Source organism: Pleurodeles waltl, chromosome 3_1, assembly GCF_031143425.1.
Source record: "Pleurodeles waltl isolate 20211129_DDA chromosome 3_1, aPleWal1.hap1.20221129, whole genome shotgun sequence".
Classification (NCBI taxonomy): domain Eukaryota; kingdom Metazoa; phylum Chordata; class Amphibia; order Caudata; family Salamandridae; genus Pleurodeles; species Pleurodeles waltl.
In genome coordinates this window covers 275,434,340-275,448,148 of record NC_090440.1, presented here as the reverse complement: position 1 = coordinate 275,448,148, position 13,809 = coordinate 275,434,340, and positions in this window count along the sequence as shown.

Genomic DNA, 13,809 nt, shown 5'->3' with positions numbered 1-13,809 from the left:
TACATTGCTGATACCCGCAACATATAATGCATCGAGCAAATCATGAGTTGAAAGGAAGGCTTCTAGCTCTTTGCCTTTTATACCTATGGCTACATGCCTGTCAAATTCAACCCCCATACCACCACTGAGTAATTTGGCATTGAAATCCCCTGCAAGACATTTATATGTTTGTTTTGAGTGCCCTTCTCTCAAAATTTTCCGAGATACTAATAAATGAACCCAGAAAGCATTGATTAGGTACATTAGTAAAATCATTGTTATGGAAATTCACCAGGTATATAGGAAAATCCCTTCCCTGGAGTTGCTGGAACACTAAAACACATGTAACCTTCTACTACTATAGGGTTGGTCTCCCAGGTTTCTTGAAAGAGCAATATGTCATAAGATTCAATGAACGTATGCCAATCCGGAGAAGCCATCTTTGTACCAATCCCTGCAAGATCCCAACTCAATATTCGAAGGGGGCTGTGCTCTACAGAGATGCAACCCTTTGTCAAAGGAAATCGAGTAACATTTCAATGCTTTCATGCACAAACGCAGGGTGCACCAGCGGGGGAGATTGTGATACAACATAGATATTTGTCATCTTGTTTCCTATATATTGAAACACCAGCCACCTTTGAACAAAATGAACCATAACACTTTCCTAAAAAAATCATGAATATAAATTTTATGTTAATGGCAGAGTGCTCAATTGTTATGATACCCGATAATCTGTGTCAATACATAAAAATGGGTCATGGCTTCTCTGTGTTTATGTATTGTTTTCTATTGTGGGTACAAAACCTATCCATCACCCATTGGGTCTTGTTCACAGTATACAAATTTGCTCAATACCTAAACTAAGGATACATGATGAATGCCCATTCTCTTCCTCTGATATTTCTGGTGAAGCGTCATAATCTTGAGATATGAATTACTTCTCTGTACAGACAGATCCTTCTGACAGAGACAGAAGATCCATTTGCACTGAAAAAGCATGAAAAGGATACACTGGTTGTTGGATATTTTATTCTCAGTCTGCTGAGTGCTATTTCATTTTCCCATCTCAGCACATCCATGGATCATCATCTACTGGGAATCTTGTTTGGTTAGACAAGTCTCGGTAATATATCTTCTCTATTGTCAAAGTTGGCAACTACTTCAGTTCCCTGCAGCTGTGAGTTTGATGTAAGACCTGGAACATTTAAATACCAACTGAAAGTAAATCACATTTTGATAGATGCTGGTGCTGTTGATTTTGTACTGGAGGTTGTAACTTAATTTGTTGCCAACAGTATTCACAGGTAGTGGCTGCTGTGGTAATGCCACTGTGATGCTTCTGGAGGCACGCTCTGTCATGGGCTACTCGTCGTTTATGTCTCTGGCCCACTGGAATTGCGGAGTGGTCTTGATCCTTGTAGGTTCTTCCTCGACCAAGGTAAGGGCGGCCCTTTCTGGTAGCCACGGTGCTGCTCACGATAGAACGCCAAAATGCAATCTGTGCCCTCCAAAAGGAGTTCCAGAGGAAAAAAAACCAAAGGGAAAAACCTTTATAGCAGGAACAGGAGCAAAAATAAGCAAAAAGATAAGTCTTCCAACAAGAAAACAATACTGGAAGAAACTGGAACAAACGAGGGAAAAAACTGGAGAAAAAACAACTGGAGCGAAGATCACCACCAAAGTAAATGTTGCAGCGCAAGGAGAACAAGAATCACTCTCCTTATATACCCTAAAACAGGAAATGACCAACAGGAAGAAGAAAGACAACATATTGGATTGGGAAAGAATCATAGGAGAATATAGAGGAAGGTGCCATTTTGGAAAAGGGTCCTAAAGCATGCAGGGAAAAAGAAAGGCATGCTGGGAAAAAGAAGAACACAGCTGCTAAGTGTAAAAATAAGGAAAGAAGAAAAAGGATAAAGAAGAGAAAAAGAAGAAAAGAAGATAGGAACGGGCTGCACCAGGGAAGTGAGGGGTCATGGGGAGGGGCTGCCCATGGCTAATAGCCAGGGCGCACCATGCCCAGAACTCGCCGTGGCCCCATGCCAATTTTGGGGCCTTGTGCAAGGAAATACTGAACTGAAGGGGCGCGGTATGCCCGGCTGCCAGAAACATGAACCACGGCCACGCCCGAGCCGAACGCTCAGCTCCGTGGTGCAACACCCTCATGCTCTTCAGAGGTTGATAAAGTGACGATTTCAGTTCTTCTTTGTTGTAGATGTTACAGTCTTTCATGGTGATTCAAACCCTATACTTAGAGAAACAGCTTTCCCCTAAGAGAATAAAATTAGGAATCTGTCAAGTTTCTATTAACATTGTAATCCATATCCAACAGAAGCAATGTTAATCTCCCCACTTGCCTGGAATGACTTTCAACCATGCAAAGGATACTATGCTGATCAGCAGTGGACTGGGGAGAAGGAGATTGCTGCTTTTTCTTACAGCTAAGCCCAACCTGTGCTGCAGAAGTGTTGATATTAAAATAAGGAACAACGATTTTAATATTTCATCATTGGAATTCCAATTTACTTTTTTAGTATGATATATGATATACCTTTTGACAATCATTCTCTCTCTATTGATTGTTACTCTGGAATATACTGAAATTCAAATTAGATATTTAAACGAGATGCCAGGAAAGCCATGAACTAAAATACTTGTTTCTATATTTATAAATCCCTGCAATGATTTGCTTAATGTAACAAGTTCATCTGCTGCAAAATAAAGTGTGCAAATGATTAACATAGCCTCTCTTTAGACAACAAGCAATCATTTCCCCACCACTGTCAATGCTTCAATGCCATACATAAGCCCAAAAAAATGTGAACAAAGTCTGTAAATGTTGATAATTGGACTCCTAGAATAGGAAGTGCAATTTGAGTTCATAATCCTTGTAAAGATGAATCAGATAAATAATATGCAATAACAAAAGTCTAATGGCCTGATTTAGATCTTGGTGGAGGGCAATATTTCCTCACAAATGTGACTGATATACCGTCCGCCGTATTACAATCCTATTATATCCTGTGGGGATCGTAATATGGTGGACAGGATATCTGCCACCTTTGTGACAGAGTATTCCATCCACTGAGATCTAAATCAGACCCTAAATCTGTAAACTCAAAAACTATTCAGAGTAGTTCTCCTTATTAAGCAACTCGTTGATAAATCCAGGTGTAGCATTTTTAATTCCAAACTCAGGCAATAACGATCCAGCTGCAGAAACTCAGGATCCTGAGCAAAGAATACTCTGGTACTTGAGGTACATATACAATATGAACCTAAGATGGCTGCCACCTTTACAAGTCTTGTCAGTTTCATAATGCCATGAAAGCATATCTACTAACTAGTCCAGTGTTTTCAGATGAGCACAGTCCTGGGATCATGAAATTAGTCCATGTGTGCCTCTTCTTGCAGCCTGTTTTTAGTGCCCTGTCGTATGTTCTCTATCACCAAAAGGAGTTACTACACAATTATGCAGGTTATCTTTTAGAAGTGCTTTTTCTAGCTTAGACAACTCAGTCTGCAACACTTTCACAAAAGGCATGGGTGATTTATGTTACAATATTATCTGCTAACTTCTTGTGTCAAAATTTCAAATTCGGCAAGCATGTTGATGATTCACTCTATTCCACTTTGTTCAACTGACAATGACATGAAATTGGAAAATGTCACTTTTGTCATGTCACTTACTCATTGAAAGACTTCTGCTGCTCTTAAAGGCAGAGCCACATGCAAAAGGCAGAGCCACATGCAAAAGGTGGAGTTCTAGTGGGTCACTGAGAACCCTCAACATCTTAAAGGCAATATACAAATGACTAAAACATGTGAAAATTATGTGAAAGATGACTAGTATTTCATAAAGTGTTTTCTTTTTTCTGAGGGAGCCCTGCAGAATCAGCAGCCACACCATAGGCAAGCCTGTCTGCACCCGTCTGTACCTGGAGCACGCCCAGCACCAGGACATCTAGCTCATCCATCCCATGAAGTTAGACCACCACTGACCTCCGAGCCCTGGACTCCGGATGCACCAACAACTGCTGCCACACATCCCCACGTACCACCACAGGACCATTCTCTTGCCGACACTGCTGCATCACCTTCAGCACCGAAGCAACCAATGACACCAGTAACACTGTACATGCAATCCCACCAGACACATCGACCAAGAACACCACAACACAATTCTACCACAACGCACATTCACTCAGTAAACACGCCACTAGGTCTGGGACACAATTTACTCCCTCAGTCCGGACGTCATCTTCCTCACAGAAACCTGGCTAAACCCCACCTTTACACCAGACATCGCCACTGCCATCCCCAAAGTTTACAAGGTAACACACTGTAACCCAACCAACAAGCGCAAGACAGAATCGCCATCATCTACAGGGACTCCATCCGTTGCACGACATTCCCTGGTGACTCGACACCGGTAATGGAAGACCTCAACTTCCAACTCCACACAGATGGAAGAAGCACCATCAGAGGTTACCCTTGCTTAAAGACCACCTGGACCATGACCCAGCTTCTACAACGTCATTCAGGAAATCATCACCCCACAAGCAATCAACTCCAAGCACTACATATTCCTAGGGGACCTCAACTTCCACCCCACCGACCCCAGTGATTCCAACTCTACTGACCTCCTGAAACTATGAGCAACATCTGCCTCAAGCAGCTCTTCAGTGACCCTACCCACATCGCAAGACAGAGGCTTAACACCATCTTCACCTCGAGCGACAGAGTCAGGTACATCAACATCACACCAACATCACACCACTCAACTGATCTGACTACTACAGCATACACTTTACCATCTCAGGACCCACTTACACCCAACATCGTGCCCCCCCTGATCCACGAAAAGAAACTGGAAAAAGGTATCAGAAGACAAGTGGAATGACACTTTCCACACCCACCTCCCAGACTCTACAGACAACCCTGAATAAGCAGGAACGAGCTTCTCCCAGCGGATCACATAATGCACCAACGCCATCGCCCCCACCAAGTCAGTCAAGGTCAGATGACAAAGCAAAAGAGCAAGCTGGTTCACCGGTGAACTGCATCCCTCCCAATCCAGATTTCAAGCTAACCACGGCACCAAGACAGCCTTGATTGCAGCCACAGATGGCATCCTGGACCACGGGGAAACAGCAGCCCTCATCCTTCTGGACCTGTGTGTCCCATCTGACACCATCTCCTGCCACATCATGATCAATAGACTCCATCACATAGGGTTTCAAGGAAATGCCCTCAGTGGATCGCCTTGTACCTCACTGGCAGTACACAAATGATCTGTCTCCCACCTTTCACCTCAGAGCCCAAGAAGATAATGTGTGGAGTCCTCCAAGGATCATCCCTCAGCCCGACCCTCTTCAACACCTACATGACACCCTGAACATCACTGTCAGATCACATGGACTCAACATCCCCTATGCCAATGACACACAGCTAATCGTCTCACTGTCCGAAGATCCCGCCACCACAAAAGCTAACTTCCACAGCTGCATGATGAACATAAAGGACTGGATAAAGGACAACTGTCTTAAATTCAACACCAAAAAAATGGAAGTCCTCATCTTTGGGAACCACATCTCTCCATGGACCGACACATAGTGGCCCGTGGAGCTTGGCACCCCCTCCACCCAAACAGATCACGCCCACAACCTTGGCATCATCCTGGATAGCAAGCCATCCATGAAGAAAAAAGGCGAATCAGTCTCATCTGCCTGCTGCCACACCCTTAGCATGCTCCGCAAGATCTTCAGGTGGCTCCAGCAAACACCAGAAGGACACACAGGCCCTCATCACCAGCAGACTGGACTACAGCAACACGTTCTACATAGAAGCCCCTGCACACCTACCGAGGAGACACCAGACAATACAGAAATCAGTGGCAATACTCATACTCGACCTCTCCAGAAGGTCCCACATCACTCCCCATCTCAAGAAACTTCACTAGCTCCCTATTCAGAAAGATGCCAGTTCAAGACGCTGAATCACACCTCCAAGGCCCTCCACAGCGGAGTACCAGCATACATCAACAAACGCTTGACTTTCCACCAACCGACCAGACTCCGATCAGCTTCCCTCTCCCTCACAGACACTCCGTGGATCCATCAAACCAACAGTGGAGGACACTCCTTCTTGTACCTGCCAGCCAAGGCTTGGAACAATCTCTTCCAGCACCTAAGGACTGTAATGTCACTCAAGTGATTCAGAAGCAAGCTAAAGACCTGGCTGTTCGAATGAGCATACCTCCAGCATACAGCTCCAGCGCTTCAAGACCCTCATGGATGATTTGTCGTGCTCTATAAATGTTTGATTGATTGATTTACTTTTTGACTGAAACCCCATACGTTGGCTTCATGGTCTGACTGCCTGATTTAGATGTTGGCAGTCCCATAGACTATAGCCTACCCGAGTTCCGCCGCTACCGCCAAGGATTCCCATCTGCCATGACAGCAACATAAGAAATAGTGACTGGCGGTGGGACTCCTCCCACACTCACCACCATGCAGAATTAGTTGTGCCTTACCGCCAAGCAAAATGTAGCAGCCCGACCTCTACTTCTGACTTGGTGGATTGGAAGGGGAAGGGGTGAAAACACACCTTTTTACCCAATTTCACTTCCATTTCTGTCTAGACATGACTGGACAACACCCTCCATCGCTGCTGCCACAGGGTCATGGAGAAAATGCAACCCCTGGTTGCTGGACACACAGGTAGGGAACCTGCATTGGCTGTGTTCATTGGGGAGTCACTGCACTTGAGCTCTGGACCACTGCAGACATATACATGTCACAGTAATTATTTTAATTTACTGTGACATGCATATGTTTGGGAGACAATTGTGTCAGACACGAATGGGGACACACTGCTACACCACACATATTGCATACATGCACAAATGTCATTTTGGTGTCAGTATTCATTGTCAAATGAATGTAGGCACCACAATGACGGCACAATCACACCTGTCAACTGTGTCCATGTGTGCACATTGCAACGGGACCTGTAGCTGTCATATTGTGCTTCACGTTGTGTGTGTGAGTCAGTACGTCTATATATGTGTGTGTTATGCGATTGGCTGGATGAGGTGTAGGGAACTGAAATGGTTGATGTGGTTGTGTCAGTATGTGTACCACTTGGATATGGCATTGATGTTGTGTATGTTGTGTAGTGTGTTGTGCTGCTGCAACATTGAGGTGAGTGTTGCTGTATTGCAGTCATTGTCATGATGTGTGTAGTTGTGATGTTGTGTGTGTTTGTGTAGATTAGTGTGTAGTTGTGATGGTTGTTGTTGTGTCATGTGAGTGCATCAATATTGTGCATATGTTGTGTATGTTGTGTCATGGATGTATGGCAATGTGTGTTTGCAGCATGTACATATTGTGTTATGGTGGAATGGCAATGGATAATAGTGTGTATTTGGTGTGTTTTGTCATGTGTGAAGCTGGTGGACACACATGGCAAAAGTACAGTGTTTGTATGTGACTCATCTGTATTCCACTGCCACTGTCCGATGTCCATTTGGTTCCTCAGTGTCCTCCCTCTGTCAGCCAACTGCCACCAGTACACTACTTGCAGGACTGTAACATCAAAATAAAGAGGGCAGAACACTCTTCATTTGACGGTCTTCTCATGTCCACAGCCACAGAAATTTGGGGGTAACACCTCCAAGGTCTAAATCTGGCCCCAACTGTAGAGCTAAACCTAATTATCAGACGTCTGGATTCAAGTCAACCATATATTTCAGCTTTGAATTCTCCCTGGATGTTGAGCCCTGCGTTTGTTACTCTGAGGAATTTTTGCATAGCAACGAAAGCCTTGAAAAGGGGACACAGTTTCAGCAATGTCATGGGTGATTTGGTTGTTATATATGGTGCCTGATTACAACCTTGGCAGTGAGGATTACCCCGCCCAAATGTGACGGATATCCCATCCACCGTATTACAAGTTCCATTGGATATAATGGAACTTGTAATATGGCGGATGGCATATCCGTCATATTTGGGACAGAATAATCCCCTCTGCCAAGGTTATAATCAGGCCCATGGACTTCAAATGAGATGGGTAAGTAAGTGGGCTGATTCTACTACATCAATAAATGCCTATAAGCCTGAATAATACATGGCAATCATAATGGATAACAACACATTTACTGTGATTAAAAGTACTGTTTTCCCCTCCATTTAGTAAATTATCACATAAAAAATTCAACAGCAAATGTAGCCACATCTGAAAAGAGGTAAAAACATATGGAATCCTAACTGAACAGCAATATTTACAAGAAAAGTAATTTTTAATCTGGCTACTGAACTTCATCAACTAAGGTTTTCAAATTGTACTATTTACCCAAATAATGCCATTGGAGCATACAAATAGCAAATAATGTTCAGTACTCCTCATAGTGGTTGTTCACAGTAGTACATGCTGATTCGATAGACTATGAAAAAACACAGGTATATTCAAGAAAAAAGAAAAGAATGTTTTAATAATGACAAGCTGCAGTGACTATCAGTTTTACATGAATTACAATATTTGGTATTGTAAAAACCTTTCCAGGTTCCGGTACAGTAGCTATAAGGGCAAATTGGCCATAAAACCATTAACATTTCAAGTATGCACTATTCCAATAATAATGATAATTATAGAACTGGAATATAGATTGTTCACACAAACCAATATAACAATTGCTCTAGTTCATTTGGCTGCAAATGCAGGATGCTAATGATAGATCATTGACCTTCGCAATGTCAATGTGCGTCCTATCTTCAATCCAACTAAATTGTTTCCTGGGATAATGCTTAGGAGGACAATTTGCATGAAAGACAGTACCAGTGCTTTGTGGGATCGTAATGAGGCTAGCAAACCTATAATTTGCTGCAGGAAATATAGAAGAACCTGTCTTTCATCAGTGTGAGTTTGTGATGATCAGTGCAATAATCATTTGTGAATGTGTCATAAAACGAGCACACGTCTAGTTCAGGAGTGACAAAGCAATCTGATACCAGCGCGCGAAGACTGACTTCTGTCTGCTTGTTCGTTTTAGGTTTCGTCTACACAGTGCATGCGCTGTGCTGCAAGACGTAGTGTTTAGAATTCAGTGGACTAACAACCCGCCCACAGAATGCCATTAGCTGTTTGCATACCATTACTTGTTTTTGTTGCCACTCTCATTTGCAATCTTTGGATTGCTTAACCCCCATAGGCTTCCCTTCCTTTCTAGTGTTAGCTCCTGCCTGGAGCATGATCAAGTACACGTGGTCTTCCTCGTCTTTCTTCTTCCTCATCTTTTTGCACTATATTTTTTATTTTCTACACATTTCAGTATTATTTATGGACATTCCATGTTCCTTCCTACTTTATTTTGCTGCTTGTACCATATCTGCAGTCTCTATTGACACTTTAGTTACTTACACCCACAACTGTACCACGCTATGCCACTCTATTCTATGCTATTCTATGCCACTCTACTCTATGCCACTTCACTGTATGCCACTCTACTCTATGCCACTCCACTCTACTCTACGCTGTTCTACTCAACTTGACCTCCCTTCCACACAATTCCACTTTATGCCGCTCTATTCTACAGCACTCTATCCTACTCTACACTACTCAACTCTTTGCCACTCCATTCCACAGCACTCCATTCAACTCTACGCCACTCCACGCCACTCCCCGCCACTCCATGCCACGCGACTCCACTCTAAGCCACTCCACTCTATGCCACTTCACTCTACGTACTTGACTCCATGTCAGTCCACTCTACTCTACTTCACTCCACACTACTCTGTGCCACTGTACTCTATGCCACTCTGCCCCACTTTACATCACTATCATGTATGCCACTCCACTCTACTCTATGCTACTCTTCTCCACTCTATGCCATTCTACTCTATGCCACTACACTCTATTGTGAACCACTCTAAGCCACTCCACACCAACCCAGTGTTTGCCACTTCACTATATGCCACTGTACTTCACTCCACACAATACCATTCTATGGCACTCTATTCCACTCCACGCTATTCCACTCTAGTCTATTACAATACACCTCTCTACTCTATGCCAGTCTATTTGATGTCACTCCATGACACTCTACTCCACTCCATTCTAAGCCACTCTTTTCTATGCCACTCCACACAATGCCATCCTATGACTCAATTCCACTCTACACCACTCCACTATACTCCGATGTGCTAGGGTTTGAATGCAGGTTTATTTTTATTTGAACACTGAGAGGTTTGCGACCAGACCTCATTATTCGCTCAACTGATCTACCAATGAGCCACAGAGCAAAATGCAAATTCTTGGTTGCAAAAACTATTCTTCACTAATGTGTGTGAGACTTACAATTCCCAACAAATGGCTGAGAATGGGAGGGTGAACACTGTGAGGAATAGCTGACCTTCATCCCTGAATTTGCATTCCCTGAATGCTGAATTTTTTTTAAAAAGCAAAATACCAGTTCGCAGGAGGTCACAAAACATCCTGCTTTATTAGTATTTATCAGGCAAGACCGTTTTTTCAACTCCTTGTAGTGGCTATACATGCAGCAGTGAATAGCCATCCACATCAAATTCTACAGTATAGCCCACATTAAACCAGAATTTTCACACAAAATTCAATTTCCAAATTGACTTACGTCATTTATTACATAGGAGTGGCCAAAAGTCACCCCAAATAAATATTTTTTACCCCCAAGCAGTACCTTATGAGTATAAAAGTAGAACAGAAATGATTAGGAACAGTTATACAACTATTTCTGCAAGACTTTCATTAAAAGCGGTCTCGGTGTGGGTGAGTGCTGCTTTTAAAAGTAAAAGTTGGGATTCAGGCAATGGCATGTGGGGCATGCAGCAGTCCCCTGATAAGCTATATGCTCCCTTAACTTCCGGCAGCCACCATCCACAAGTTGAAAACTTCCACTTTTCACATCTATTGCCATGCCCTTTCCACTCTCGATGACTGATCAACTGTTTGCAGCTGCAATTATGGTCGCAAACCATTGACACATTGCATACCAACTCGCAAAGTGGAGGCCAACACCTTTTACACTAATTTTTCCGCTGAGTTGGCATGGATCGCAAAGTACACTTTTGCAGTCAATTAATCTATAATTTCTTTATTATATTATTAAAAATTATCATAAAAGTACATGACAAACAATACAATTATAAAATGACTCATTACCCATAAAAACCTATTGTTTGTAGATAAAATCTTAACAGTGTTTTCAATTAAACAATAACTATGGTGTTTAAAAAACAGCCAACAGAAAAACATACTTCATTATTGTTTAACAGTTATTACAAAACAGAGAACTTGTAGGAATTTGACAAACTTGAATATCTTCAGCACAGGGCTTAATAATCGATGTGAAAACGGTTGATACATTTACAAAACAATGCGAAATGTACCAAAGAGTGGGGTGAGGTGTCGTCAAGGGGGCAATTATGAACAATTTTAGACTCATACTGTCCTAAAGGAAAACAGAGACGGCTAAGTAAACCAAATGGGATCTTTCCAAATCATGAACTACCAGGCTTTAACTGAGCTCTAGGGGCGAGACAGAGCTATTTTACATTCCCAAAGGGCAAAATTTGCCTTTTGCGACTGCAAGATGGCCTTGTCGGATGTACTATCCATATTTTGTGAGTCGATATCCTGTTACCGACTCGCAATATGGGGATTGTGACTCACAATTAGGAAGGGGCATTCCAAGGGTGTCCCTTCCTAATTACGATTCATGGGCCCATCTACAATTGTACAACCACAGTTACCACTAATTACAAATTGGTTGCAACCCATTCACAAATGGAAATGGGGGCACCAATATTTTTGGAGCACAGGTAGTGGTCCCACGGACCACTTCCTACTCTGAAAAAATTAAAAGGAAACTTTTCATTTTTGTTTTTTAAATGCATTCCATTTTCCTTCAAGGAAAACGGGCTGCATTAAAAAAAAAATGTTTTGTTGACAAAGTAATCTCAGACATTGTGGTCTGCTAACCCCAGCAGGCCACCATCCCTGTGATTGTTGTCATTTACAAATGGGTTGCAAGTTGCGAACTGTTTAATGAATATTAATGAGGCACGCCCCTTGCGACGCATTTGTGAATATCAAACAGTGTAGTTGACACAGTTGTACATTTTGTTTTGAGACTCACAATTTGCGTAGCTTCCGTGAGCTGCATCAGTATGAACTTATACCGATCTATCTGAAACCCTGAATATTGTCCATGGGCTTTAATGTCTTGTATTAACCGTGCGTATGGTTGTGGGCCGGTGATATGATCAGGAGGAGGATGTTGTCAGCATGCATTGACATTAGGACATCTAATTTCCCAAACCTAATTCCCTTATGATGGTGTCAGTCTCTGAGGAGGTAAGCTAGGGGTTACAAAACAATGTCAAAAAGGAGCAGGGATAGGGTCACTATTGTCTAACTGCATTTACACTGTTTTCTAACTCATTCTATGATTAATACTAATAAGTAGTGTACATATTTAGTGTGTTTACTTACCTCCTATTGGAGGGTTGCCTATCTAGTGTTTTGGTACTGTGTTACTGTAATAAAGACACTTTCGTTTTGTAACACAGAGTATTTTCTTTCATCTATGAAAGTGCTGTGTGACTACAGTGGTATTGCATGAGCTTTGCATGTCTCCTAGATAAGCATTGGCTGCTCATCCACAGCTACCTCTAGAGAGCCTGGCTTCTAGACACTGCCTACACTACACTAATAGGGGATACCTGCACCTGGTATAAAGTGTAAGTACCTCAGGTACCCACCATGCACCTGGCCAGCTTCCTACAAGTCAAAAAACATTCTTACATACAGCTGGGATTCTGTATTAGGTCGAGACGCCCTGAACACACCACTTCCTAATACCAAGTCGGTATGTATTCACAATTCCAAATTGCGATTGGGTAACATGATAGCAAATCGCAATTTGGAATTCATACATACCAAAATGCATGATACAGCCCATAGTGATCATGTGATACATCTCCGCAGACGGTGAAACAGAGCTCAGTGATTTGAAGGAGATCCTTGCATCCTAGAGGGGATATTAGGCAGCGGAAGGGGGCAAAAGACAGGGAGCTCCCACAACTCAGATATAAGATTTGTGTGTACAAGGCTCTGTTCACATAAGTACCTGGGGGTTATCCAACATGGGACACATCTCTGTGTTGCAAATTTATTTTCCTTTTGTTATTTTGCTTGTTGAGGAGGGAGGCTGCTTCCTTAGAATTAGTACAGATCATAGTATTGCCTTTTACAGAGAACTGGAGCCTGAACGGATATAGCATGGCATACTAAATCCCAATGTACTGGATCTTTTTTTTAACTGAAGTAAACTTATGACATTCATAGTGAACACTTTGCAGGAAGTGCAGTAAAAATGATAAGGTCATACCTTTGTATTGAACAGTGTGTTTTACTCCTACCAGTCTTAATATAGTGTCCATATCTCTATAGTTTCAAAGTTTTGCAATGAGTGGACCTGGTAGAGCTCCAGGGATCTGTCTGGGGGCTAACACATGATGCAATTACTCCACCACCAGCACACGAAAAAGTCTGTCTGTTCCAAAAATAGTCTACTCTCCATGCCAAGAATTTGGATATTACTTCTGTACAAATGTTTTTCTAGGTCTTCGTTTTTTATTTTAAATTTTTCCATTTCAGATGCCATCTCTCTCAACATCGCATTGTGTTGTGCTGCGTCCTCTTCTGCAGCTGACATCCTACACTTGGCCATATTTATGCACACATGATGATGTTTCAGTGGCTCTTTCGTATTATCTAAATGGT